Source organism: Dermacentor silvarum, chromosome 2 (assembly GCF_013339745.2).
Source record: "Dermacentor silvarum isolate Dsil-2018 chromosome 2, BIME_Dsil_1.4, whole genome shotgun sequence".
Lineage (NCBI taxonomy): Eukaryota > Metazoa > Arthropoda > Arachnida > Ixodida > Ixodidae > Dermacentor > Dermacentor silvarum.
Genome location: NC_051155.1, coordinates 124659898 through 124686696, shown reverse-complemented (window position 1 = coordinate 124686696; position 26799 = coordinate 124659898). Strand labels below are relative to the sequence as shown.

At 46.0% G+C, this 26799-nt stretch overlaps 1 protein-coding gene and 1 long non-coding RNA gene across 3 annotated transcripts in view; both read right to left on the bottom strand.

The window, feature by feature from the left end:
- Positions 1-26799, bottom strand: part of LOC119441737 (uncharacterized) — a 125767-nt gene that overhangs the window by 45965 nt on the left and 53003 nt on the right. The gene's annotated exons all lie outside the window — the stretch shown is intronic.
- Positions 7399-25329, bottom strand: LOC125943145 (uncharacterized). Its single transcript, XR_007465594.1, has 3 exons — positions 25270-25329; positions 15920-15976; positions 7399-8006 (listed from the first exon to the last, which is right to left on the bottom strand). It is a non-coding gene; the product is annotated as an uncharacterized LOC125943145 (long non-coding RNA).

Here is a 26799-nt window from a genome sequence, read left to right as displayed (position 1 = left end):
GCTGTTGCAGCGAGCCGTCTGCCCATATACAAAGTGAATTCATTTGTGCGCGACGCTCGATCGACGCGACGAAGCTGCCGGTGGAAGCGTGGACACTATAGTATACTTCCTCAATGAGTTGAAACAGCTTTCGGTGCTTTCGGTGCTTTCGGCTCGACCTTTCTAGCTGCCACACAATGCTCGAAAGACGACGACCCGTACAACAGGCCTCAGCTCAGCGCGCGCACGTCATACAGACACTCGCGAAAACGCGCTGCTTCCGCAGAGAAAAAGAACAGCGGCCATAGCGAGGCCCTTTTAAACATTTCAACGCCCACTTACCGCTTTTTCTCGCCGTTTTTTTTTTTCTTTTTTTCTTTCGCGGGCGTCCAGTCCACTTGTGCAGCTGCGCGCACATTTTGCGGCGCCACACACATGTCGTGTGTCGCGGCCTTTCTATTTCTTGTTTTTATCTCCCGAGTTTACAACAATCCTATCCAACTGTTACAACTATATACGGCAGTCTATAGAGTACTTATGCGATCGCTGATCAAATGGAGTGGATGATTTGTTTTGCTCGTGACACCGAACAGGGGTGCTGTGCACGGCACCGTTTGTGCTTCGTTTCGAAATATAGTGCGGCAGTGCATGTGGAATCTTCGCTCGAGAATGTTTCAGACTTCGGGACGGCGCTCTGGCGAACACAGAGACAGAACGTAGGAACACGTGTTAGTCACTTGCACGATAACGCCCTCAATTCGGTGAAGTCAGCCGTAACGTATATTGTAACACGTTAGAGCAAACGAAGATAGGTTATACGTTCTCTCTTTAATTTTTACAATGTTTTTACGGCATTCGCAGCGTTTAAGAGGGGTTGGGGAAAACACTTTCATTTAGATTTACCGGCCGTACGTCTGCCAGGGCGAGGGAAAAACAAAGAGAGATCAGCAGACTTTGGCGATTACGGCGGCTCTGAACTCATTTTACTTGGACAGCAGCTGCCTCCCACAGCTGGCCCTTTTTGTGATGCACGCAATGTCATACTCGTCAACTTTACAGTAGCTCTTGTTGCGTCCTGAAGACGACCACAGGATGACTATAATTACGACGGCTATTGTTGTCGCCGTGACACGAGGATAGACGGACGGAGGAAAGCCACTTTCGAGCTTTTAATTATTCTCAGTAAGATCAATTTCGTATCCAGATATACGTGAATGCATCAGAGGTTTCTCCTTTCTTCGTCAACACATCAACATTCATTATCGTCATTGCTTTCTCACTTCCGTGCAAAGCTTAAATAGACGTTAAAGAGAAACACTAAATAGGTTTAGACTGGCAATGTATTTTTTCTGGACCCTATGTTCTTTAATCTTGAGGCAAGAAGATATATAAAGTGAAGGCTCAACTTTCGTTTCTGAAATTGCGAGCCGATGCCACAGCACCGGGTCGTTAAAGTAAAATAACTGATTTTGATGTATTAGTTCGTAGTGGTGCAGTAAGAGCTCCCAAAACTTGCCGACTTCAGTCTGTGGCTTCTTTGGGTATACAATGTAGTTCATCTTGATCGATAAAAAATTAACTAGACTTCAGCACTGTAGCAGATGACGTCAAAATCCGTGACGTCACAGCGACCTACTGCGGGAACTTGAATGCGGCGTCGCGACCCGCCTTCTTGAGTTCGCGTTTTTTCATAATAATCTTTATATTTCTTTTTGTATTATAAAAGCGTAATTTACTAATAGAGCTCAACATGAATCTGTGTCTAGTGTCTCTTTAAGACCTTCTAGTTTTTGTTTTCCTGCAGTTTGTTTTGCGAGACTGTACCTCTGGTCAATAAATAAATAAATAAATAAATAAATAAATAAATAAATAAATAAATAAATAAATAAATAAATAAATAAATAAATAAATAAATAAATAAAGTTTTTTATTTTATTTACCAGAACAAAAAGAAAATCTGGTCATAATCGGCATGGCTGCAATTTTTGCTGTGTTTAGAATGACGAATCTTAATCTTTGTAGCAAGAGATTTTTTTTTTCGCTGGCTTACAAGCTTTTCCCGCACAGTTAACCCGCGTCCTGCTCCTGCAACATTACAGCTTCGAGGGGATCGGAGATCACGCCATGGATTGAAGCACATTAGCAGAATCATTATGGGTCGAGACAATTTAAGAAGCAGAAAAAACGGTATATGTCTGGGTGACATTAAGAAACAACATCTCTCTCGCTCTCTTCCCTCCCTCCCTCTGTACGTTTGGGCGCGTCGCTGTGGAACATTTCCTTTCAAGTAACAAAATGATTTTTTTCCCGTTTACCTAAACTGAGAATTCATCCTTTTCCACAACATTTCTCTCTCTCTCTCTCTCTCTATATATATATATATATATATATATATATATATATATAGATAGATAGATAGATATATAGATAGATAGATAGATAGATAGATAGATAGATAGATAGATAGATATGATCTTTCCAATTTTATCAGCAGCATATTACTTCGTTCTAACACGCGCTTGTTATCAAGCTGCAAAGAGTTTGATAACGAATATGCAAGCACGAATACACGTGGTAACTTGACTGACCTTCTTCCCTTTCCTTCCTACGCTTCGTCGTCGCTCTCTCTCTCTCACTCTCTATCTGTCAACAGCTGTCAACAAGGAGACAGCCTTTACTCGTGTCTCAGTGCGGCCGAACAAAGTTTAGAAGGATGCTGCATTTCAAGGGAGACGAAAGGGCTCGAAGATGACGCTCTTAATTTATTTCTGCGCTGCGGCAGGCGTCGTTTACGACGCAAAACGTCAGACTAGGGTCGACCGGTGGTCATCGATGCGGCGGGATGATCATGGCGTCTGGCTCAGAGCAGCTCTCAGACAAAACCGTGTAGGCAATGGCGGGGCCGTTATAGAAGACTTCTGCGTGGCCACTTACTTGTCAAGAGGGCACTGAACTCTTAGGTTGTTATTGTCGTCGTCGTCGTCGTCGTGTTGTTGTTGTTCAAACACACTCACCTTGACACAACTATTCGCCCCCCTTTTGACTATTTTAATCGAGGCATTCCCGGGGCACCGGCAATTCGCTCGCCTTGAAACGTTATGAGGACCCGCACTCTTTCCAGCTTAACTCTCAGGACAGGACCGCTAGCAGGCCTTACAGGGATGCCACCGCAAGACTTCGCCACCGCACAATATAGAGAGTCTTCGCGGTCGCTAAACGAGTCGCAGGGAGATTGTGCTACAGTGTCCGTCCGATGACCGCTGTCATCTATTCCGTATATATATATGAATCTGTTGTTATGGAGTGCATGAGGTGAACCTCAAACCCATTTCTATATGGTCCACGGTAAAACGCGAAGAAATGTTCTCGTACCGTGTACACCACGCGCAAACGAGAGCGGAAGTCCAATATACCACGGAATGCGGTGCGCATTATACATTTTCTAATGGCGTGTAAGTTCTTGCACATAATCAGACGAATGTAGTTGTCATGCATGCAGGTGTCAAACGAAATGCTCGAGCACACGCCTTACAGTTATACGCTGCACCAACAATCGCATAGGCTCCTCTACACCTAAGCCGGCTTACAGAGAGTTCTCTTCGGACCGCGGCAGCTTTTCTTTTCCCCCCCCCCCCTTTTTTTTTTTGTCGCTGACAATTGGCGACGGTGGAGATTTTGCTTTGAGTTTATTTCTCACAACAAGGCACCTATGAAAGGTGTGATCAGGAAGGCAGGAGATAAAGCTGCATTAAGGCAGCCTTTCATATATAGAGATAAGGAAGCCCTTATCCAGGTCCTTCTATAGTTTTCTCGCTAACATGCGCAATATCTGCAAGTGGCTTGCCTAATCATCGAAAATATGCTCTCGATTTCGACAGGCAACTCAAAGGACGCCTACTTCATGAGCGAAAAAAGACGAAAACGTACATATGTTACTTAGTCATACGTATAACGGCGATTTTTTTCTAAAATACCCCAGCGACTTGCACCCGAAGTGTAGGATATGTATGTATGTATGTATGTATGTATGTATGTATGTATGTATGTATGTATGTATGTATGTATGTATGTATGTATGTATGTATGTATGTATGTATGTATGTATGTATGTATGTATGTATGTATGTATGTATGTATGTATGTATGTATGTATGTATGTATGTATGTATGTATGTATGTATGTATGTATGTATGTATGTATGTATGTTAATTTAGCAGTTCTCCCAGACGTCGCAAAGCATTAACGCCGTATCACGTGGCACACCTGCCGAGGACGACGACCGCCGCTAAACCGTCATACGGGAGCCGTGTCATTTGCCTCGCAAAGCAAATTCTTTCACCGTACGTTGTATCGAAAGGCCAGGGAACGAGAAATTGATGCTATCTGCTCTCCAGCACGCTTCCCTTTTAGCGTTGAGATTCCAATGCGGAGATGCTGTGCGCACGGCCTCGACAATATTTTTTTACCTTTTCTTTCCTGTTTTTTTTTTCTTTTTTGCTTATCACCGCTCCGGGCAAGAACCTTATCGACTGGGCCACGTCTACTGCGGTGCGCTTTCAATTATATAACGGCGGCGGGTTCGCGCTGCGACGCCGGCCATGCATGGGGGGGGGGTCAAGAATTAATCCGGACCGGAGACCTCAACTTCAGCGTCCTACATAACCCACAGTGCAGTTTTGGGAAGTTGAACACTACGTCTAAATTTGACACGTAAATGATGGTCTACGTAGCGCGAAGCCTCGCCAAACACTGTGCATCCACAGCCATCAGATAGCAAAGCCAAGCATAGCGAGGATAGTTTTAAATAACTTATCGAACCGGAGTTGGGGAACACAGGAGCTCTTGTTGCTGTGACCGACCGGCCCGCGGAAATATAGTTAAATACACAGCCCGTCCAAAATAAATCTGATAATTGAGTTGTTAGTTTTTTATTCTAAAGAATGTTCAGCGGCATAACAAACGGGTGCAGCATTTTATACGTACATGTAGAGTTCAGTTAAGGGTGGATTGATTGAATAAATAGCGTTCACCGTTCCAAAGCAACCCTGGGGCACGACAGACTCCATAGCAGAGGGCTCCGGATTAATTTTTGACCTCCTGGGATTCCTTAACGTGCACTTAAGTCTAAATACACGAGTTTTTTTTTTCCCTTTTTTTTTGTTTTTTTACATTCGACTTCGTCGAAGAATGCGACCGTCACGGCGGTAAATCGAACCCGCGACCATCACGTCATAGATTTTGACGGAATCTCCTACGACCCATATACGAAAAAACAAAATAGAAAAAGAAATGCTGGGGTTCCGGCGAAAAAAAAAGTTCAAGAAATGGAACTTTGTCCTTTCATTTTCTCTCGCGATATTCAACCTGCTACTGCGAAACTTACGAGGATAGTGTTTTGAAAGAATAACTTATCAGTCTACGGCTGACTCAGTGTTTCCTCGTAAGTGTCGCATTAAAGAAACAGCGCCCACACAACAGAGAGAACGAATGCGGACGACGCAAGCGACAGCAGCTAGTTTATTCGAGACAAAGGAAATGCGCGCTGCGTCTTTTTAACCGACGCCTTTGCATGTACAGCGTTGTGCGTTCTGACTTCCGATTATCGTTTGTCTTGCCGCACCTGCAGCGTGTGCCGTGTTCTACGCATTTCGGTTCCTCAGAAATAAACAGCCGTTCACACGTGTGTGAGTGTGTTCCGCGTGTGTGCGCTGTGATTCGTGCTATGCTCATGTCGTCTGCGCTGTTTTCATAATGTCGACGCCTCTGAACATTTGTGTCTGATAAACGTGGACTGCGTAAATAAATAATAAATAAATAAATAATAAATAAATAAATAAATATATATATATATATATATATATATATATATATATTGTAATAAATGAAGGACAGACATCACCCGTTCCTGGGCCAGCTGTTCTATTGTCTGCCCACCTCGTTCACCATCGCCCCTGGAAGTTCCAGAGTTTCGTGGTTGCGAGCACGATCCAACGTTGTCGGTACGCGCAATGCATTCATTGGCCCGTAGACACGCCTGGCCGGAAGGCGTGACGATGTCGCTCGCCGAAAGCCGGCTTCGTGATGCCGCCAAGGCGTGCCACAGATATGACGGCTCTGCGTACACTTCCTGGGCCGAATGGAGTGCGGATTTAGTGGCTGCTTTCAGCCAGCTCCCTTCTGCCTATGACGATCGCTTCATGCGCATGCGATCACGCCGACAACCACCAACCGAAGCGGTGGCTCTGCAAAGGTGAAGCTTCTCGAGGACTGCGGCATCACCTGGCTCTCTCCTATCTGCTCGCCAGTATGTGGTCGACCGGTTGCTCGACTCTACGCATGCTGCCATCCTCTCTGCTCAGCCTCCGGAAACGTCACCCTATGTTTTCGCTCGAAAGGCAGCTGAGCTGCAGCAGAGCAATGAAGTATTTGTCGATTCGAGTGAGGTGTAGAGAAGCTTCACGTTTGTAAACAAAAGAAAAAAAAATTGTGACATCGCCAGCGCGACAGAATAAAGAAGAAACACTTTTTTGCTATTTCTAGTCTATAGCCACTTCAATTCGTGGCCGCAATAATCTGTCCACGATCAAAGGACAATAGAATCACACGCGCCTAACCAGAACCATACAGAAGGTTCGCCGTAGGCAACGGTAGGCAGCTACCTGGAGGCCGCCTGGAGGCAGCTACTTGGAGTATTGAGGCCTGGAGCAAGCCTATACGCAAGTTAGTTTTAAAGCGATAGATTCAAGGGCTCCGTCATGCAGTGAGCACGGCGCCAACGGCGTTGAGCGTGAGCGAAAACTCACTAGCAATCCCAGCGCTGCGCATGCCGCGCTTCTACTAATCACAGAGCGGCGCGCGCGCCGTACTTTCTACCAATCATAGCGTAAGCATTACGGCTACATAAGCTGCAGTTGCCGGGAAGCGTGAGGAGTAGTCAGGGATCGCTGAATGCTATCGCGTTCTACTCTTAACCTCGTGTAGCCTGAATTTTATTGCCCAAACGAAAATATTTTTATTGCAGTTAGAGATGCCAGGAAAGAACATTCAAAATTACTCTCACATGGTTTGCTACTTTGGGTTAAGCTCGTAGACTCGTTTAAAGACAGCTGAAACAGGCATATATAGCACACACAAAAAATGCATTTATATGCGAGTGTTTCCACACTGCAGAAGCTCATGCTTGGAAGGTACCTGTATGGCATGTTATTGCAGTCAGTAGAAATATGGGTATTGCAGAAATGGCGACTTCCAACTTATGCACCTGAATGGATGCAGTCGCAAGAATTTCTTGGTGTCTTCACCCTCGTTTGAAGCGACACCCGCAAAGCGTTGTTGTTGTTGTTGTTGTTGTTGTTGTTGTTGTTGTTGTTGTTGTTGTTGTTGTTGTTGTTGTTGTTGTTGTTGTTGTTGTTGTTGTTGTTGTTGTTGTTGTTGTTGTTGTTGTTTTGGAGTCAGAGATGGCGAAACGTTGAAGCATTTTTTTTTTCTGGTTAACAACGCCTGACGTCAAAATCAGGATTTCTCTCGTTAAGCGTCTCGTTTGTGCTTATCAGCTGATATTCGGCATGTCGCGAAATCGCATCAACAGGCTATAGAAGAGGTTAAAGGCGAAGCTTAAGCGTCTCCCAATCTTTTGTTTTATTTTATGATCATTGATAACTGCTTTTCAAAGCGAGAATTCGCCACAGTGACGCAGGTTGCGTTACTGGCTGCTCTTTGATTGACATTTGATACCGTCTTCACCGCTGCATAAAAATGGCTGCGCAACTCCCATTAACAGCTTTACCGTAAACCAATTCCTATAAACTGTCCATAGTTCGTAGATCGCCGCGGCCGCATACTGACGGGGAGGATGAAACAGTCAGGTATACACTTAGATCATGTTTATTTGTTGTTGCTTATGAGCTAGAGGGAAACAGGATCAAAGTGCACTTCAATGAACCCTAGTTGGTCAAAATTAATTCGCAGCACCGTCCTACCACGTATTTTATAGCTTACGTGTTGTTTTGTAGCGTTAAACCATATCCTGAAAAAATAAAATAAAAATCTTTACAATAAAGTCTTTATATACTATGATTTCATGCGATCACGTGGCGTAACTGGAAATTATGCTTATGGGGTTTTATCTACGAAGATTATTATCTTTGACAGGGTTTCAGTCATACCTGTATCGGTCATACTCATATACTCCTTCACTCGGAAGTGATACGCAAAATATTCATTCTGGGTACAACTACGGTGCATGTGTGACCGTAAAGAAGTGGTTTACACATATTCTTGACGTTCGCTTTCGAGAAATTTGACACTAAACTGATCTATGCCTCTGTGTCGTTCCAAACGGCCGAAAGCAAGCTTGAGGTGTGTTTCAAAATCACTGAGATAGCGTGAAATTGCGTTCGGGTCTCAGGAGGATATACCGCGTTATGTAGACTGTCAGTGAACTGCAGGGAAGCAGTGTGGTCTATAGACTTTCTATGGACTGCCCAGGAAAAGCCCGAATGTTTTCGTAATGGAGCGCCTTGGAGGCCGTTTCGATCTGCTTGCGTTCGATGTGCAGCGACCCGCTTTGCAAAGGCCAACGCTTGTCGTCGTTTCCAAGTGTTCGCCGGGCGCGCAGCTGTTCAATGTTCAACGCGGTAAACACACGCAATGCGTATACACGTAGATAGAGGAGTGAATTCTTTCGACGGCCGATTCCACCCTCCCCCACTATCCCGATCCCCCGCAACTTGCGCACGCTCCTGCTGACGGAGGCAGTGACCTCCCTCTCTCCAATATGGCCGTTTTTCGCTTTCGTTACACGATACGCTATTGTGGTCGCCAGTGGAGCGCGGCGTTATAGTATACGTGTTCATATATTCCTGGCGCCAAAGTTTGATAAGGACGCACATTGTTACCCGTCACCTGCTGTGATTCGGCAGGAAGAGCCATATACGTAGGACGTAAGCAATATAAACCGCCCTCCTCGGCGCCCCACGCATGAGCGATAATTCATTTCTCCTGTCACAACCACGGTGTGGTCACAGCAGAGCTTCATTTTTCGGTTCAAATGTAAACAGCTTGCGCAAACTAAAGCTGCCCGCTGCGCCGAACTTGGACCGACACATGTTGCGCTTAACAATGAGCTAAGAAATGCAAAACAGGACATTTCGAAACATTGCAGGTTTCCTTTTTTTTTACAATATCGGGCCTTCCGACACGCGCTGCCTTCTTAAACAATGGCATATACGAAGGAAATATCTTGGAGAAGGAATATATATATATATATATATATATATATATATATATATATATATATATATATATATATATATATTGCGAGGTTGCAGTAGGCAGGGGTGCGCTTAGTCAGTGGAATTGCACTTGGAGGATTGGCGCAGTTTTAAGCAGTGTGGGGGCCTACTCGCTCCTTTGACTGCTCAGAAATCGATTGATTCCCGAAGAAAATGATCAAACAAATGGAGGTATATTACGATTGTGCGGGCAATATTTCTTTTCTGATCCCTTGGAACGATGTCACCAAATGTCATGCGGTGATACACTTTGGTCAACACCACCCGCAAACAATGGATGCAGCAGGCGATTCCGTTACACCGGAGCAGTACCATTGCTATAGGTTAAATTACAGGTCACGTAATGCGTAAGGGCAGATAAACGGCGGTGATTTGTTGTAGTAACAGAATGCATGCCACGGAAGCCGAGGGAAGAGACACGCAGTCGAGCATGACAGGTGATCCGGTGGAGTGGTGTGAGATCAGAAAACGAAAAATACAGGCGTAAGATAGAATCATCTGACAGAATCATCAGATAGGAGTATATATGATCGGAAATCGCTGGAACTATCTCGGACTTAAGTATTTTAAGATATCAAAACAAGCTGCCTTAGTAGGCTAGGTGACTGGTTTATTGTGGTATCATCGGAATCGCACATAATATACTGCCACTTGGTCTCGGAAACAGCCACATACACAAATGTTAACAAATTGATAACATTGCAAGAAGGCGCGTTAAGAGCTATTGCCAATGTACCTTCTTTAACACTGCCTCCGTACCTTCACACTGAAATCTACGCTTTATCAAAGTAACTGTCATTTACCCTGTGCGTATTCTCTGCCTGTATAAGTCGCACAATAGGCGTGGAGTTGCGTTTCTTTATCCGAAACAGCTAATTTACAGGGAAATCCACGCTACACAACTCGACACCATGAATTCTGATATTCCCCACGGCCGCGCACTAATTATGGGATGCGAGCATTGAAATATGCTCTTCCTTCCACCTTAAGTATTGATACTTTACACCGATTATTCTATTAAAGCAAAGTTCTGGGACCTTCCTCTGGATGACTCTGGGACCTCCCTCTGCCTGTATGTATGTATAATAAAAAATAAAACAAACATATAGCCTTCTTTGCGAACTTTCCCGACCGTGGAAGCTGCTGTGGGTGTGGATTCTGCTGTTGCTGTCTTGTCCAATAGCCCATACTTTAAAAAAAAATGATTTTCATGCCTGTTGCTGGCACGGAACCTTGAATCTCAGCGCATTAGCCCGATGCTCTAACCATTAGGCCACATTTCTTTTTCTTTTTTTTAAATGGTATTTATTGAATCATATATATGCGAGAAACGTGCTATACGCGAGAAACGTGCAAGCACTAGCCAACACATCGAGTGTTCATGGCCTAGAAAGGACCTATAAATCACGTTGAGCCACACCACGCACCACACGAAATACTACAAGTAGCTGCGCACTTTAATAAGTGGCAACGACAAGCAACTTATCAAGAGGTGGTACCAGCCCGGTTGAAACTCTGTTAAGTCATACATGTGCTTCAAGTGACCAGTCATTTGAGCGTACGGAAATATCGACGAAACAACAGGTTCAGCGTTTCGGTCCAACATGCGTGTCTTTTCTAAGCTATTCCAATCAGGAAAAACATCAAATGACACGTCTTCTCCGTGGGGTGCAGTCAAGTATATTGCAGTCAAGTAAAGAATATTGCATCTTTTTAACTTATGAAGCGATGCTCTACTATAGCCTGTGGTACATCGCAAAAGCGACAATTCACAGCGGATGCAAAAAAGCGGGCAAGGTTGCACTCGGTCGTGCAAAGCTTAGGCACAGCGAAAGTGTCAATCCTCAAGTCCTACTGACTGATACTGCTAGGTATTAACTTGGTTGCTGCTAGGTCTCGATTTGGTTTAACTTAGCTACGCATGTAGGGAAGGTATTCTCGAGCAATCATTTTCGGAGGTACCTTCCCTTTCGCGACATTTCGCGTGACCAGCGCTGGACGCGTGGGCGCCTACGAGCGACAGCATTCCTGGCATGCCACAAACGCAGGCGGGCAGACTGGAGCCGTGTCTGTGTCGGGTGAAGCGAGCGCGCACCTGCGCCGGCGGTTACTAGGCAACGCGAGAGGACGTCATCGCTACTGTTTCGGCGTATGCGCGGCTACTAAGTGGTTCATTTGGAAAGGAAGGGGTTGGCGCTATCTTCTGCAGCCCTTGAGGGAGCACGGCTCAGCGCCAAACGGCTAGGCAACTCGGGCGGCATCGGCAGCAGCTCTGCGCGTTGCCTCCTTGGTGCTGCTACAATTTCTTTCTCTCTCTATCTCGCTCTCATTTTCTCTTTCCCTCTCCCGAGCATTGCGCGCGCCGCGCGCATGCTCTCCTTCCCTCTCCTTAATGTCCCATGTCAAGGCAACATGTGCACGTCACGGAGAGGAGGCGAGGCACACGCCGCACCGCGAGGTGATTGCTAGGCAACGCAGTGACGTCATAGCTCGGCGAGGTTTTGCGGCAGCAGGCGCCACTTTTTACGGTTGGCTAGAACAGCTTCGCTGTTAAAAATGCCTTTTTCGTGCAAGCAAGTTTTCACAGCTAACGTTTCTCTGTCTAATTTAAATAAAAATGTTTCGTACATGGGAATAAAGGCATCTTGCGGACTCGCTGAAGTGCGTCATGTCCTGGCAGACTGGAAAACGCAGACCGGTAAAAAGCGGAGGTGGGAAAATCATCATCATCAGCAGCAGCAGCAGCAGCCTATATTTATGTCCACTGCAGGACGAAGGCCTCTCCCTGCGATCTCCAATTACCCCTGTCTTGCGCTAGCGTATTCCAACTTGCGCCTGCAAATTTCCTAGCTTCATCATCCCACCTGGTTTTCTGCCATCCTCGACTGCGCTTCCCTTCTCTTGGTATCCATTCTGTAACCCTAATGGTCCACCGGTTAACCATCCTACGCATTACATGGCCTGCCCAGCTCCATTTCTTCCGCTTAATGTCAACTAGAATTTCGGCTATCCCAGTTTGTTCTCTGATCCACACCGCTCTCTTCCTGTCTCTTAACGTTACTCCTAAGATTTTTCGTTCCATCGCTCTTTGTGCGGTCCTTAACTTGTTCTCGAGCTTCTTTGTTAACCTCCAAGTTTCTGCCCCATATGTTAGCACCGGTAGAATGCAATGATTGTACACTTTTCTTTTCAACGACAGTGGTGGGAAAATAATGGATATCAGATCTTGATACAGTTGTTTTCTGGACGCAATGTAGAGATACATAGTAGAAAACCGAAGCACACGTGTACTTCTGTCGTGCCAACGCAAACTAGCTCGTTGAGATGATCGCGGCGTATTGATGATGATGATGATTTCCATACTATGGCACATAGAATCGCGGGTAGTACGTTTACAATAAATACAAAAAATTACGAAATACAAGACAATATACGAGTTGGACGCGCGAGAGCACGTGTACGCGCGCGCAAGTTTCAATTACGCCGATGACACAGCTAGGAATGGAACACAGCTAGGAATTTATAACGTTTGATTAAACGCTTCACGAAAGCTTTGCTTCGCATAGATTCCAAAGATGTGCTTTGAATTTGCATATTTTTAAAACTCTTCCTAAAACCACAAGAAAATATTTTCGTGGCGCCTTTCTGCAGTACCAAAAGTTAATGTTTGATTTCATGGTTATTTTTAGATTTCAGTCTGTCGTTATTGTCGTTTTAGCTGAAAGCACGGTTTGCGACATATACGTGGAGAGAGAGAGAGAGAGCGAGAGAAAACATTTATTGTTCATGAGGTGGGGCGACTTCCTCGTAGGGTGAAGCCCTTAGTTCAGGGCACTATTGACTTGCGCCACCCCGCGTGCCCGCTGGATCAGCCGTCGCTGCTCTTGTGGGTGTAAGCTGGTCAGCGCACTCGCCCAGGAGGAAGGTGAAAGAATAGGGGAGTAGCCAGGAGGGTTTGAGCATCCCCAGGTGCAATGATATACTGTGGGATTAGCTCCACAGTAGGGGCAGTATGAGGAATATTGCCGCCAGCATTGCGAGAACAAAAAAAAAAAGAAAAAAAAAAAAAACGACCGCCACAACCTAACTGTCGTGTTGTCGCCACACCGCAAGCGTCAAGCAAAGCACCGCAAGGCAACGCTGGGCCGATGCTGACAGACCGGCGGCTCGTGCGCGAGAATCGTACGACTGGCACGTGGCAGGAGGCGACGAAGAGAAAAACGAGGTTCGAAGAAGCGAAGCTCGAGGGACGCTTTTGTTGAGTGTACACCCTTTAGTTTACGGGCACAGGTTCGCCCAGAATAAATTAGTTTTTATAGAAACGGCTGTCGTAACTGTTGGTTGCAATATTGTGTGGGGTAGAAGAGGTGAAGGTGAAAGAGACAAGGGAATGAATTAGGGTGAAGCTGTCGGTCACGCGACGGCATCTTCTCGGTTAAGAGACTGGTGTGGTGGGGGTAAGTGTCTCCTGCTATCGCTGTAATGTTGTAGAGTTTCAGTGTAATTCAGTGGTTCTGTCGGTGCGTCATCTGGGTTGGACAGCTCTTCCAATGGAGCCCGGTTACGCGAGCTCTCCGGCTACCGCATTAGCGCGTTCCTTACCATGGAGAGAGGCGTGTCCAGGTGTCCAGACGATACGCACCCTGCCTAACGCTGTGGGGTGTAATGATGTAAGGATGCGGTGTGTGTAGGGTGTCACCATCGCTTGTGCCAAAGTCCTGCACGCGGTTTGGGAATCAGTGACAACTGTGATGGGTCCATCCGGTGCCGGTATGGTTGAAGCGTGTACGATGGCTAGGGCGAGAGCAGCCGCTTCCGCCGTGCCACTGTCCACAGTGTTGAGCGTGGCCGAAGCTCTCAGAGCGTTTGTGCTATCTATTACGACTAGACACACAGCACATCTTTGTAGTACCGGGCCACGTCGGTGTAAAGCACCGGTGTGTCCGATGTGTCCTCGCCAAAGATTCGAGCCAGGGCTTGTGCTCTTGCCTGTCTCCGGCCTTTATGACGGCCAGGGTGCATATTTCGGGAATTGGGGTCACGTGAATTTTGTTTCGAATCCTAAGCGCGAGAAGTCTGCAGTCTTCATGTTGTGGCTTTCTTGGTGTTTGGTATCCTAGAAGGGATAGAATGAGACACCCGCCTTGTTCGTTGGAGGCGTTGTAACTGGCTGTTAAGGTGGCCTTCCACTAGTTCTCGGATGGTGTTGTGTACCACGAGTCGTAGTAGGAGCTGCGTGGGCGCATGTTGGGGTAGTTCCAGCGCAGCTTTATTGCCGTACGGAGGAAGGTGCTCATCTGGTTCGTCTCAGTCTGAGTCAGGTTATGGTAGGGGAGGTGGTAGGTTGATCTGCTAACTATGAGGGCTTGCACGATTCGGAGTACATCTTTTTCTATGAGTCCTTGTAGGCGGTTCGTAATGCGCTTTATCATGTTTGTTACTTGGGTGATTTGTTGGCGCAGTATGTGTAGGGTATGTGTGGCCTTCCCGTTGTATTGTATGTGAAGGCCTAGCACACGGAGTCTGTCAACCCTCCGAATAAGGTTGCCATTGAGATGCAATGTGATGATTGGTGGTACGTCGGCCTTATTGCGTTTTTTGAATACAAGCAGGAGCTCCGACTTCTCAGCTGCGCAGGTGAGTCCTCCGGCTGTTGCATACACCTGTACTATATTTACAGCTTCCTGTAGTGCATCTTGAACAGCGCCGTCGGACCCTGTGCTCACCCAGATTGTCACATCATCGGCGTACAGGGCGTGCTGCACGTTCGGAAGTTTGTCGAGGAGCGGTGGTAGCTTTGCCATGGCCACGTTGAACAGGGTGGGTCAGAGAACCGAACCCTGCGCAGTGCTTCTTCCAAAAAGTTTTGTGACCTCTGACCGAATTTCACCTAGGCCGATGGTGGCCGTGCGGTCAGACTAAAAATCGAGTCTGCGCGTTATCTGTCTGTATGCCACTTTTGGTGTACTTTTGGAAGACGGGAGCTTTTGTCAAGCCACGATACAGTGGCTTTATTCCTCCCATCTCTTCAGCCAACTGGTGTATAGTGCATGCCTATAGAATAAATAAAGACTCGTAGGCCTTTGTCCTCGCGCAGTGAACACGAAACATGACGACGATGAAGATGTTATATGATCATGACGTTTGATGACAAGGACACGTATGCAAACAATTGAACAATTGCAGCTGCTTCGGTGAGACACGGCAGCATCAACATGTTGCGGTAGGGTTCTTTCTTTTTGTTGGCTGGACCGGAGGTATACGCTCACAAGAGACATAATAGAAAGCCGCTGAAATGGTGCGCTACGTGATACATTATGCGTGAGGGTGTACCCTGACTTTGCTTATCGACAAAGGAGATACATTTTTTGAAGTCATACACGTGGAAACCATATCACAGAGACAAAGGTGTAATTGCTCAGGCGGTCTGGCCTCCGCAGTGACCGGCATGCTTACTTCAGCACGTGGATTCAAGATGACGGTCATTACGGAGCCTTACTGGACTTCCTGTGCGATGCGGTGGTACATTAATTTCTATAAGTTATCGCTTTTTTTTCTCTTTATTTTTCTATGTCTTCTCTAGGCCTTATCTCGAAATATTAAAAGGAAAAAAATATTTTTTTTTCGTTCTGCTTTGTACAATTACCTGTGACTGTTGTAACTCGTTTTTCTTGCTTCTTTTGTGACTATATATAACGTGAATCTGAAAAAAAGAAGATAATGTTGGTTGTAAGTTAGCGCTTGCCCTGTTGTTTTCTTTCTCTGTCATCGTCAAAATAAAATTTGTGGGGGTTACACCTGCACAGTACAGGTTATATGACAGTATAGGTTACGAGATACGCAATAATGGGGGACTCCGGGTTAATTTCCACAGCTGGGGTTCTTTAACGTGAACACGGTACACGAGCTCTTTTATGCATACCCTAAAGTCACCATTGAGGGTGGTTTTTATTTCGCTCGCTCTTTTTTTTTAAATATTCCTCTTATTGCACGCAGTTCCGCAAGAGCTGGGAGCCACGACTAAGGCGTTTCGGAGCCGCCACGTGTTAAGAGGAAGCTTTAGCTCGGAAGCTCCTATGTCTAAATACATGGGAAGGGAGAAATCGTATTTCATCCTCGGCATTTTCGGCACCTAATTTGATTACGTTTGTTGCACTTAAATAGTCCCTGTAGGAAGCAGACCTTTTATTTTATTTATTTAAACATTTTATTTTTTATTAGGACTGAGAAAAACAAAATACCAAGTTTTCAGCCGTTCAACTCAGTAATAAATAACGGCATCACAAGTCTGTAAATTGCACCTTATTAGTACATCTAAAGCGAACAAAACTGACGTATTATACAACGCTATCAAATATATATACCACTCATTTGCGAGTAGCAATTTTGCGAAACCCTAGTGAGCATTGTAACAGTTTTACGTAGGCTGTAAACTCATATACAATTTCTTTTTTTTTTTAACTTTACATGCCCTAACATGTGCAGTTTACACAACTGCGATATCTATATTTGCTGCAGAGTTACGAGTTTGTAAAGATGGTGATTAAAATTTTTTCTTGAAACTTTCCAATTTTCAGAAATTTACGTAAAAGGTTCGATGTCGTTAATCGAAATTCTGCTCCTACAGTTGCTAGAATATAACTTTATCTCTCAAATGCAACAAACTACATTCAATCCAGTTCAGCGGTTGTCTCGGGCGAGCGTTTCTGCGTTTTACATACATTTAAATAAAGAAATCGTAGTTGGCTCTTAGCCATAGCTTTTTTTGGTGGCACGAGCATTGAGTGACACTCTTGTTTCTTGCGCAGCACTTCCGGTTCACCTCCTGAGACGACCGGGGACGAAATTCAGAATAAAAATTTAGAAAAAAAAACAGTACAGTAGAAAATTAATGGGTTTCATTATAGATATGATATCAGAGCATAAGTTTAGTTACAAGTTGAGTTACTGAAGTGTCTGGAATAATCACAATTAATTAGAGATCACTGATTACCGCACACCAATGTACAGATCACCAACGCCGAGGTGCGATTGCCACTAAGAGACACCTAAGTCAACGATTAGGGTCGCCTACCACTTTTTTTTTTCGGCTTCATTCTGCGCTGCTTGCATCAAGTTTCAAGATTATCACAGAACGCCTTCATGTCGAGCCACGTGTCGACGACGGATCAGGCGTCATGGTCGACGTCAGGTTGGGGATATAGCTGCGTGCTAACTGACGCTGTCCTAGCAAGAGCGGGAGTGCCCATTGAACGACACATCGGCATCTGAATCAACACATACCGCTGACGTCACACATCGGCAGCTGCAGTTTTACTCACACCGCATACGAAATATAAAAACAATAATAAACCAACAAAATGAAAATGACGTTCTCGTGTATAGGTCGCTCATTCCACACAAAAGCCTTGGGGGGAATAATATGCGGTGAGGTCGGATGCATATATATATATATATATATATATATATATATATATATATATATATATGATGAAAGAGTATGAGAACGTCAGACATTTACGCGAGCGTAACACTTGGGGGCTCCGGAGCGTACGTACGTGGAACTGAAGGGCGCCTGGCATAATCATACACCGCGTGTATCGGCGTGCAATGATCATCATACGCGCATTATTCGCTCTCTACCGATTGCGCGCCAAACACATCCCTTCAATCCGCTGGCTCATGCCGCCTCTGCCGAATACCTCGCATTTCTTCCCCAAGAAGGAATAAACAACAACGAGAGCTAAAAGTCCCAGAAGAAGCTGTCAAAAAGAGTATAGTGTGCGGAGGGCGAAAGACAAATTTCGTGACAGAGTGCGCGCGTGCGCGCCGGCTGTTCGCATCCGGCAGTTACCGCGAAATTCCCGCGTGTCAGCTGCTTCCCGCAAAGAGCAGCGAAAGCGCGCGTCTCCACAAAGGCCCATCAAGAGCGAACGGTTCGCGACGAGCACGGTGGAGGAACCACACGGGCACGAAAAGGTGTTCTCGCGTCGCGTATGCTGCAGCTGTGTGACGAGAAAAAAAAAAAAAACGATGCGTCATTTCGTTTTTCTCTCTCTCTCTCCTTCAGTTTTCGTTCATTTTATGTCTTCATTAACCACTGAGCCACACGTAGTCACGTTGGCTGTCCCTGCGGTTTCGTACAACGAAACGAAAACACCCGAAGCGTTGTGAAAGAGTGCAAAGGCACAGTCAGTCAGTGGGCGGCCGAATCCCGAACTATATCCGTGACCCTTGATCGGTCGCCGACCTGGTCACCGTAATGAGGGCTTTCGCGATTGGCCATGGGGTGCTTCCAAAGCCGTCAGCGTGGAACTTGACTGCGTCTAGTGACGTCCCGTTTCTTGCTATACTCCTTCCTCGCTAATGCCTTTCTTTTTTTCTTTTTTTTACAGTTGCTGCCGCACGTGCCTTATATTTTAATTCATAACGATCTTTCTTAACGAGGCAGCTGTGCGCCGCAATCTATGTCATTCATCAGTAACAACATGCCTATGTTTGAAGTGTAAGCGTTAGGTTTGGCTGGTCGGAGGTATTACGATCCGAAAATTGCATTTTTGAGCGCCTGCGTTACACTGACATTTAAAATCGCTTTCTTTCAGCAATCCGTGGGGGCAAATGCCCCTCGAACCGTTCTAAGATTATGTGAAAAATTAAGTATAGCAAATCAGCACGAAGTACGTCTTGTTTATGGAGAGGGGTGGGTTCGCGAGGGAGAGAGAATCGGTGCCGGTACAACGCAAGACTCCATCATAACTAAGAACCTAGAAGCTCGAGGTCATGGTTTCGCGCCAGTGTAGACAATTAAGTCTTAAAACTTAACCAGGCTCAGCCTTGTTAACATCATGTCTTTCTCTTATCACTTCTCTCTCTCTTTCTCTCTCTCTCTCTCTCTCTTGATTTGTGATCCCGGATTCCCCAGGAATACTCGAGGCACTGCTTTGAGCCAACGTGCGTTGGCCTATACTCTCGGATAATCCTGGGCGATCCGGGCCGACAAATCGAAGATTCCCAATGTTTCCACTCCAAAGTCCGCAGTAATAGGCGTCTCAGTTCACTCAGCTTTCAGACCCTTAGCGCGACGGTTCGTCTTCGAGCTTGAAACCCTATAGAGATTAGCTACACGCGGGAGGATTTTAGAGCGCGCGACTGGGCCCTCGTGCAAGCAAGCGCAATGCAAACGCAAGACCAAGAGTTTCAAAGGAAGGCGGATACTTGAAGTGGTCAACAGTAGAAAGGAAGACTTAGTCTGGAAGCAATGTCTCGACAAGGGAGCTCGTCTTGGTCTGGGCAAGCGCAAACGAGTGCAAAAGAAAAAAGAAAAAAAAAACGCAAGCAAGCGCAAGCGAGCTCAATGGTACATATCAGGGAGCGCGGCCGTAGTTTGCATTGCACTGCATTGCACTGCATTGAACTGGTCCGAAGCTTGCACTGCACTGGAAGCCCAAGAACACAACACGTGCCCAGCACCTCCCACTCGATCGCCCAGTCGTTTCTGGGTCTGTTGATATAACCGCGCGTTTCCTTGTTCCACCACGACTAAACTTGACATCAGTGATTTCCAGTGTTCTCCCAAGCTAAGTCGCACTTGGGCCTAAACCCAGGACCGCCGGATTGTGCCCCTAAAGGGAAAGTTAGTTTTTGCTTCTTTCTTTCTTTTTTTTTTTTCTTGCGGCGCTGCCCTCGTAAAGGTGACATGCTGTAGCATCATTTTTCTGGCCAAGCGCTGTTCTGGTCATAATAGCACACTGTGCTGGAAGTTTACGAAATCTCTCAAGTCCAACGACTAAAAGCGCTTTTACCACCAAATTGCCGCGGGGTAAATTGCGAAGTCTGTTGTCGTAACCTGCAGCATAAGTGCTACGGATGGCAGCAGCCCGTGCTTTCGCCGTGCGCGCGCTTTTTCGCATGTGCCACCGCGCTCCATTCGTCATACACGGCTGCCCCCTACTTGACGCTGCAATCATCGTCAGCCTTCTGCATATGCGCGGAACGCGCAACCGTATACTGCGCGTCACCGCATCAGATTATTTAAATGCGTGTTGAAAACAGATGTCGTGATGGTGTAATCGGTTAGTCATTGCTCCTAAAAATGAACTGACATGGGATCAATCCAAGCAGAGGAGCATGCTTCCTTATTTATTTCTAATTAACTTGTTTGAAGCCACTCTTACGGCTGCCAAGGTGACGCCTTCGTCGCTTGCATAGAAACGCAAGAAACGCGAGTACTTGCAAGTATGCAAGCTACAGAAAACGAAGGGCGCAGTGGACTTCTCCTCACAAGGACACTTATTGTGGAGAGGCCAGCTCTGGCGGACGTCATTTATAGAGAGTCGCCCACGTATGCAGGGACTTTCGAACGCACCGCTGTCATCATGCCCACGCTGTCGCCAGTATATCATCATCATCATCATTATCATCATCAGCCTATATTTATGTCCACTGCAGGATGAAGGCCTCTCCCTGTGATCTCCAATTGCCCCTCTCTTGCGCTAGCTGATTCCAACTTGCGCCTGCAAATTTCCTAACTTCATCGCCCCACCTAGTTTTCTGCCGTCCTCGACTGCGCTTCCCTTCTCTTGGTATCCATTCTGTAACTCTAATGGTCCACCGGTTATCCATCCTACGCATTACATGGCCTGCCCAGCTCCATTTTCCCGCTTAATGTCAACTGGAATATCGGCTATCCCCGTTTGTTCTCCGATCCACACCGCTCTCTTCCTGTCTCTTAACATTAGGCCTAACATGTTTCGGTCCATCGCTCTTTGTGCGGTCCTTAACTTGTTCTCGAGATTCTTTGTTAACCTCCAAGTTTCTGCCCCATATGTTAGCACCGGTAGAATGCAATGATTGTACTTTTCTTTTCAACGACAGTGGTAAGCTCCCAGTCAGGATTTGGCAATGCCTGCCGTATGCACTCCAACCCAATTTTATTCTGCTGTAAATTTCTTTCTCATGATCAGGGTCCCCTGTGAGTAACTGACCTAGATAACGTACTCCTTTACAAACTCTAGAGGCTGACTGGCGATCCTGAATTCTTGTTCCCTTGCCAGGCTATTGAACATTATCTTTGTCTCCTGCATATTCATCTTCAACCCAATTCTTACACTTTTTCGATTAGGGTCCTCAATCATTTGTTGTAATCCGTCTCCATTGTTGCTCAATAGGACAATGTCATCTGCAAACCGAAGGTTGTTGAGATATTCGCCGTCGATCCTCACTCCTAAGCCTTCCCAGTCTAAGAGCTTGAATACTTCTTCTAAGCATGCAGTGAATAGCATTGGAGAGATTGTGTCTTCGTGCCTGACCCCTTTCTTGATAGGTATCTTTCTACGTTTCTTGTGGAGAACCAAGGTTGCTGTGTAATGTGTAGAAATTTGCCAAGATATTCACATATGCCACCTGCACTCCTGGATTACGCAATGCCTCTATGACTGCTGGTATCTCTACTGAATCAAATGCCTTTTCATAATCTATGAAAGCCATGTAGAGAGGTTGATTGTACTCCGCAGATTTCTCGATTACCTGATTTATGACATGGATCTGATGCATCGTAGAATATCCCTTCCTGAAACCAGCCTGTTCTCTTGGTTGGCTGAAGTCAAGTATTGCCCTGATTTCTATTGGAAATTATCTGGGTGAATATTTCATACAATACTGAAAGCAAGCTAATGGGTCTATAATTCGTCAATTATTTAACGTCGCCCTTCTTATGGATGAATATAATGTTGGCGTTCTTCCAGCTTTCTAGTACACTTAAAGTCATGAGGCATTGCATATAGTCGTGGCCGCAAGCTTTTCAAGCATGATATCTCCTCCATGTTTGATTAGATCGACTGTTATTCCATCTTCTCCAGCAGCTTTTCCTCTGGTCATGTCTTTCAAGGCTCTTCTAACTTCATCGATAGTTATAGAAGGAGCCTCTGTATCCTGTTCATCACTACGTCGAAACAAAGTAGCTTGGCTGCTCTAGGAACTGTACAGGTCAGTATAGAGTTCTTCCGCTCTCTTTTACTATGTCATCGAAATTGCTGATGATATTACCCTGCTTATCTTGCAGTGCATACATTTTGCCTTGTCTTATGCCAAGTTTGATTCTCACTGATTTCATGCTGCGTCCATATTTTACTGCTTCCTCAATTTTTTTCCACGTTATAATTTCGAATATCCCTTACTTTCTTCTTGTTTATCAGTTTCCACAGTTCAGAGAATTCTATCTGATCTCTCCAGTTTGACACTTTCGCGTTTTGCCGTTCCTTTATTAGGTCATTTGTTACTTGGCAGAGCTTACCTACTGGTTGCCTTGGTGCCTGACCTCCCACTTCAATTGCTGCTTCTGAGATCAGCCTAGTCACGGTTTCATTCATTACCTCTATGTTGTCTTCATCGTCCTGTTCTAAAGCTGCATATTTGTTTGCGAGCACTAGCCTTACTGCGTCTAGGTTGGCCTGTTTCTTCTTGACTAATTTTATTCTTTGTCTCTTCAAATTGAAAGAAATCCTAGACCTCGCCGGTATATAACTAGTAATGAACATCAACACATGGCAGTATAGTCGCATTACTTCCTTATTAACTCCCCAGAAATTGTACGCTCTAACTGCCATCACGAATAACTTGAATTTGCAATGTAAAGCGATGACTTCAACAAGCAGTGTGTAGGAACCGAAGCTAGCGTATCTCGTTTCGGTTCTTCCGCTTCCATACATGTAACACAAAATGTATACAGTATCTACATTCGTGCTCAAAATGTAAAAAAGAATAATACGAAGAAAAGAAGAAGCGACATGTGGTGGCCGTGGGTCACTACCGCGCTAGCCTGCGAATGCTCCAACCATTGTGCGCGGCGGTCCGTGTATTCTGAACTCATGTGACAAACATGTACCACATCATAATGGTTCTTCAAACGGAAGCATTCGGATTTTTCGAATCGCTAGAAGTCTACTTCTGGCACCTGTGGTTCAGTTGGTGAACTGCATTCACCCCCATCGCCGCAAGTGGCGCGGGCTAACGCTCCTAGGGCTACCTTCTTTGTTGCACAAATGCACATGTGCCTTTGTTACAGATGTCGTGATGGTGTCGGGACGCAAGCGGATGTCGTGATGGTGAAACCGCCTTACCGCGGTTTCACCTGCTCCACCACTTCGTGCCATCTTTCTTCTTTTAGTACGCAAGTACACAGGTTCGTAGCAGTTACGTAATCTCCGCAATTTAACATTTCTTTTTTCGCCGTTAAGCATTCTGCGAAAGTGTATTAACTCTGCCTGAAGGAACAAATAATGGTTGTAACAATTTTCTTTAGTTCTCGTTTCACTGTCTACCTTGAACATTGCACACACAGGCTCCGCCTACGAAATAAATGGTACGAGTTAAGCTCAAAATAAACAATGTTAGTTTTCAACGCGGCTTTGTGTGCTTGCGTTTGTGTGTGTTTGTGTGCGCGCTAGTGTTTGTGTGCGCGCGCGTGTGTGTGTGCCTGTGTGTGTTTGCCGCGTGTGCGCTTGTACTGCATTAGAGCATTATATCAGAACATTATATCATCGTCTTTGGCAAGGCACTGCATTTATATTGTGAAACGTTTCTCTCCATCCTCCAGCAGAGCAAGGAGTTGCACGTGCTGCTGATCAATCGCGGTGCCTAGTAAAACATACTAAACACTGCCTCCGCATGACGTTATCTGTCGCAACAACAATACCTGAAGCAAAGAAGTTGCGTCGAACTCGCCACCTTATCATATATCTCCGCCTGGCTCGGTTGAAAGAACTGTGCTGTTGTATTGGTCCCAAGCGAAACAAGCTCACCGAAAACAATCAAGGCCAGACGGCTTCGAGCTCTATTTAAGTGCTAAGGTTGTGAAAACGGTGTGTAAAAACACGGACACTTGACCCCCCCCCCCCAAAAAAAAAAAAATACTTGGGAATGTTAAAAGAAAAAAGAAAATAAGGTGAACAAGACTCTCGTGTCGTAGCCGAAACGTCATTAGCAGCAACTATTTCACAATCATCCCCGAGCAGACTGGTCTTTGCAAAAAGCCTAGATTTCATTAAATAAGGTCACGAGAGCGCAAAATGCTATAATTACGGCATTGGCAAAACACCTCTTTTCGAACGAAACAGTGATTATGTGATGTAATACACTACCTTGTATGTTTCTTTCTATGACTCCTAAGAAAACAAAAACGAAAAAGAAAACGGTGTTTCTCACAGGGAACACAATTTTCTTGAAGCGCACGGCTGTCGGGCATTCACTTATTCGTAAGTGTCAAATAACATTCATTCTTAGTAGCCAACCTGCTATGTTGATGAGTACACAACCTTGTGCTCCTTTTATTATTATTATTATTATTATTATTATTATTATTATTATTATTATTATTATTATTATTATTATTATTATTATTATTATTATTATTATTATTATTATTATTTGTTTTATAACTGTTCGCTGACGAACCGTTCGCGGAAAAAGAAATGTCTTGTTTGCGGGCGTTAGAGCGACGGTGCGGTATCTGAAAACAACAGGAGTGTGCGACCCCTTCTAAATGCGTTGTGAACACTCTCATATGTATCTGCGGGCGCGTCCACTCACTGTCGTGTTTCCTTCCTGACGTTTCTATAAGCCCCCTACCCCTTCACCCAGTGCAGGGTAGCAAACACGGTGACATCCCTGCTAATACCCCCTTTTTATCTATCTATCTATCTATCTATCTATCTATCTATCTATCTATCTATCTATCTATCTATCTATCTATCTATCTATCTATCTATCTATCTATCTATCTATCTATCCATCCATCCATCCATCCATCCATCCATCCATCCATCCATCCATCCATCCATCCATCCATCCATCCATCCATCCATCCATCCATCCATCCATCCATCCATCCATCCATCCTTTCTTGCCCTACAGTCTTACTGCTTACACCGTAGCACGAGGTATAGGGTTAACTGAGGATCGTGTAGAAAGCTCGAAGTCCCGAGCGTGGTGCATACGTACTGCGCATTCCAAGAGCCTGCGAAACCGTACGCGTCCCTTCCGCTTGCGTCCCGCGACCTCTCCTTCGGAAGCAATTTCCTCTTCGTCCTCGGCCGCCGCGACGTCCAGCGACGTCCCCATCCGACGTTAAGTACGGATCGCGCTTCGGAAGGCCGAGTCGGAAGATAAGGGGCCCGGTTCGCACCGCACTCTCCCACTAGCGCGCTGTTGATCCAGTTGATCGCACAACCGATTATGCCGGACAAGAGTTCAGGCAGCCTCGGAGTAGCACATCACTGAGAACTTTAATTCGACCTGGACGCGAATCCGCAGTGAATGAAACATATTTCCTCGATGACTCCTTCTGTATAACGATTCTCCTGGAGACGTGCCGGGGTTGGCCCGGCGGTGTCAGTCTTTCCGGTCTGGACCAGTCGCTTCACCGCTTTCGCGCCTCTTTGTATGATGAACAGGAAGTCCCGTCGCCACGTGTCCACCGAGCCAGAGTCGCACCGAAACGAGAGAAGAAAGACGCGAGAGACTCCTTAGAACTGCCACCAGGCACGATGCCTCCAGGAACTCTTAGTTGCCACAACAACAACACACAGAGGCTCCTGGGAGCGCACTTCTTCGCAAGCTGTCAAGCAGCATCTTCGCACAGGACTCCACACACAAAAGAAAGCGTTGGTTGCGCCAAACCAAATGCCTATAGACCGGTCAGTACACAGATGAGAAAGCCGCGAGTCTTGAACGTGTCCAAGCTATAGCGCGCTTTCTCTCAAGAGGATAGAGCGCGTCCGTCACGCAGTGGGACTGTCGTCGTACGTACACGCGGCACTTCACAATGCACGCATATCCTGGCATCCGTTCCGGTCGCGCAGCCGTCGACTGTTGTGTGTGTCGCTCCCGCGGCTTTGGCCAGCTGCTCGGCCTGCAGGTCGGAGCCGCTATGCACGGCGCCGCAGTCGCGTGTCCGTGCGGCTGCGTGTGAAGCTCCGCGCCGCCGCACGGTTTCTCCGCGCTGACGCTAGTGACGCCCTATACCTGTGACGTCACGAGGCCGCAGCTTTTGCGGGTTCGCACACACGCGTCTCGTATATACGTCACAGAAGGAAGAAGACAGTGGCACGGCAAGCGGCAGTCGGTGTTTTCCCGGGGTTATCTTTTTGTCTTTCCTGTCACTCATGTACCCGGGCGCGTTGACATCCGCCTTTCCGTCGCACAATCGGTTCAAGTTTTGCGTAAGCGCGCGACGATGGGGCGTCGTGATGATGCGTGGCATATCCGCCTCGGTCTCGAGTTTATGGAATACCGGAAACAGGAGGTGCATATTGGAACCGTTGCCGGCAGTTTCCTTACAAAAATTACGAGAGGAAACTCTGTAGCTATACGTTGTCTACGGGAGAAGCAAGCATGACGGTTCAGGCAGTGTTGGAATGGTGTACAGTGCATAGAATTGCCTAAAATTCCTCTTTACGGCATCAAACGACTCTGTGCTTTTGCAATATTTTCACACTGAACAAAAATATTCCGCTATAAATGAAACGATTC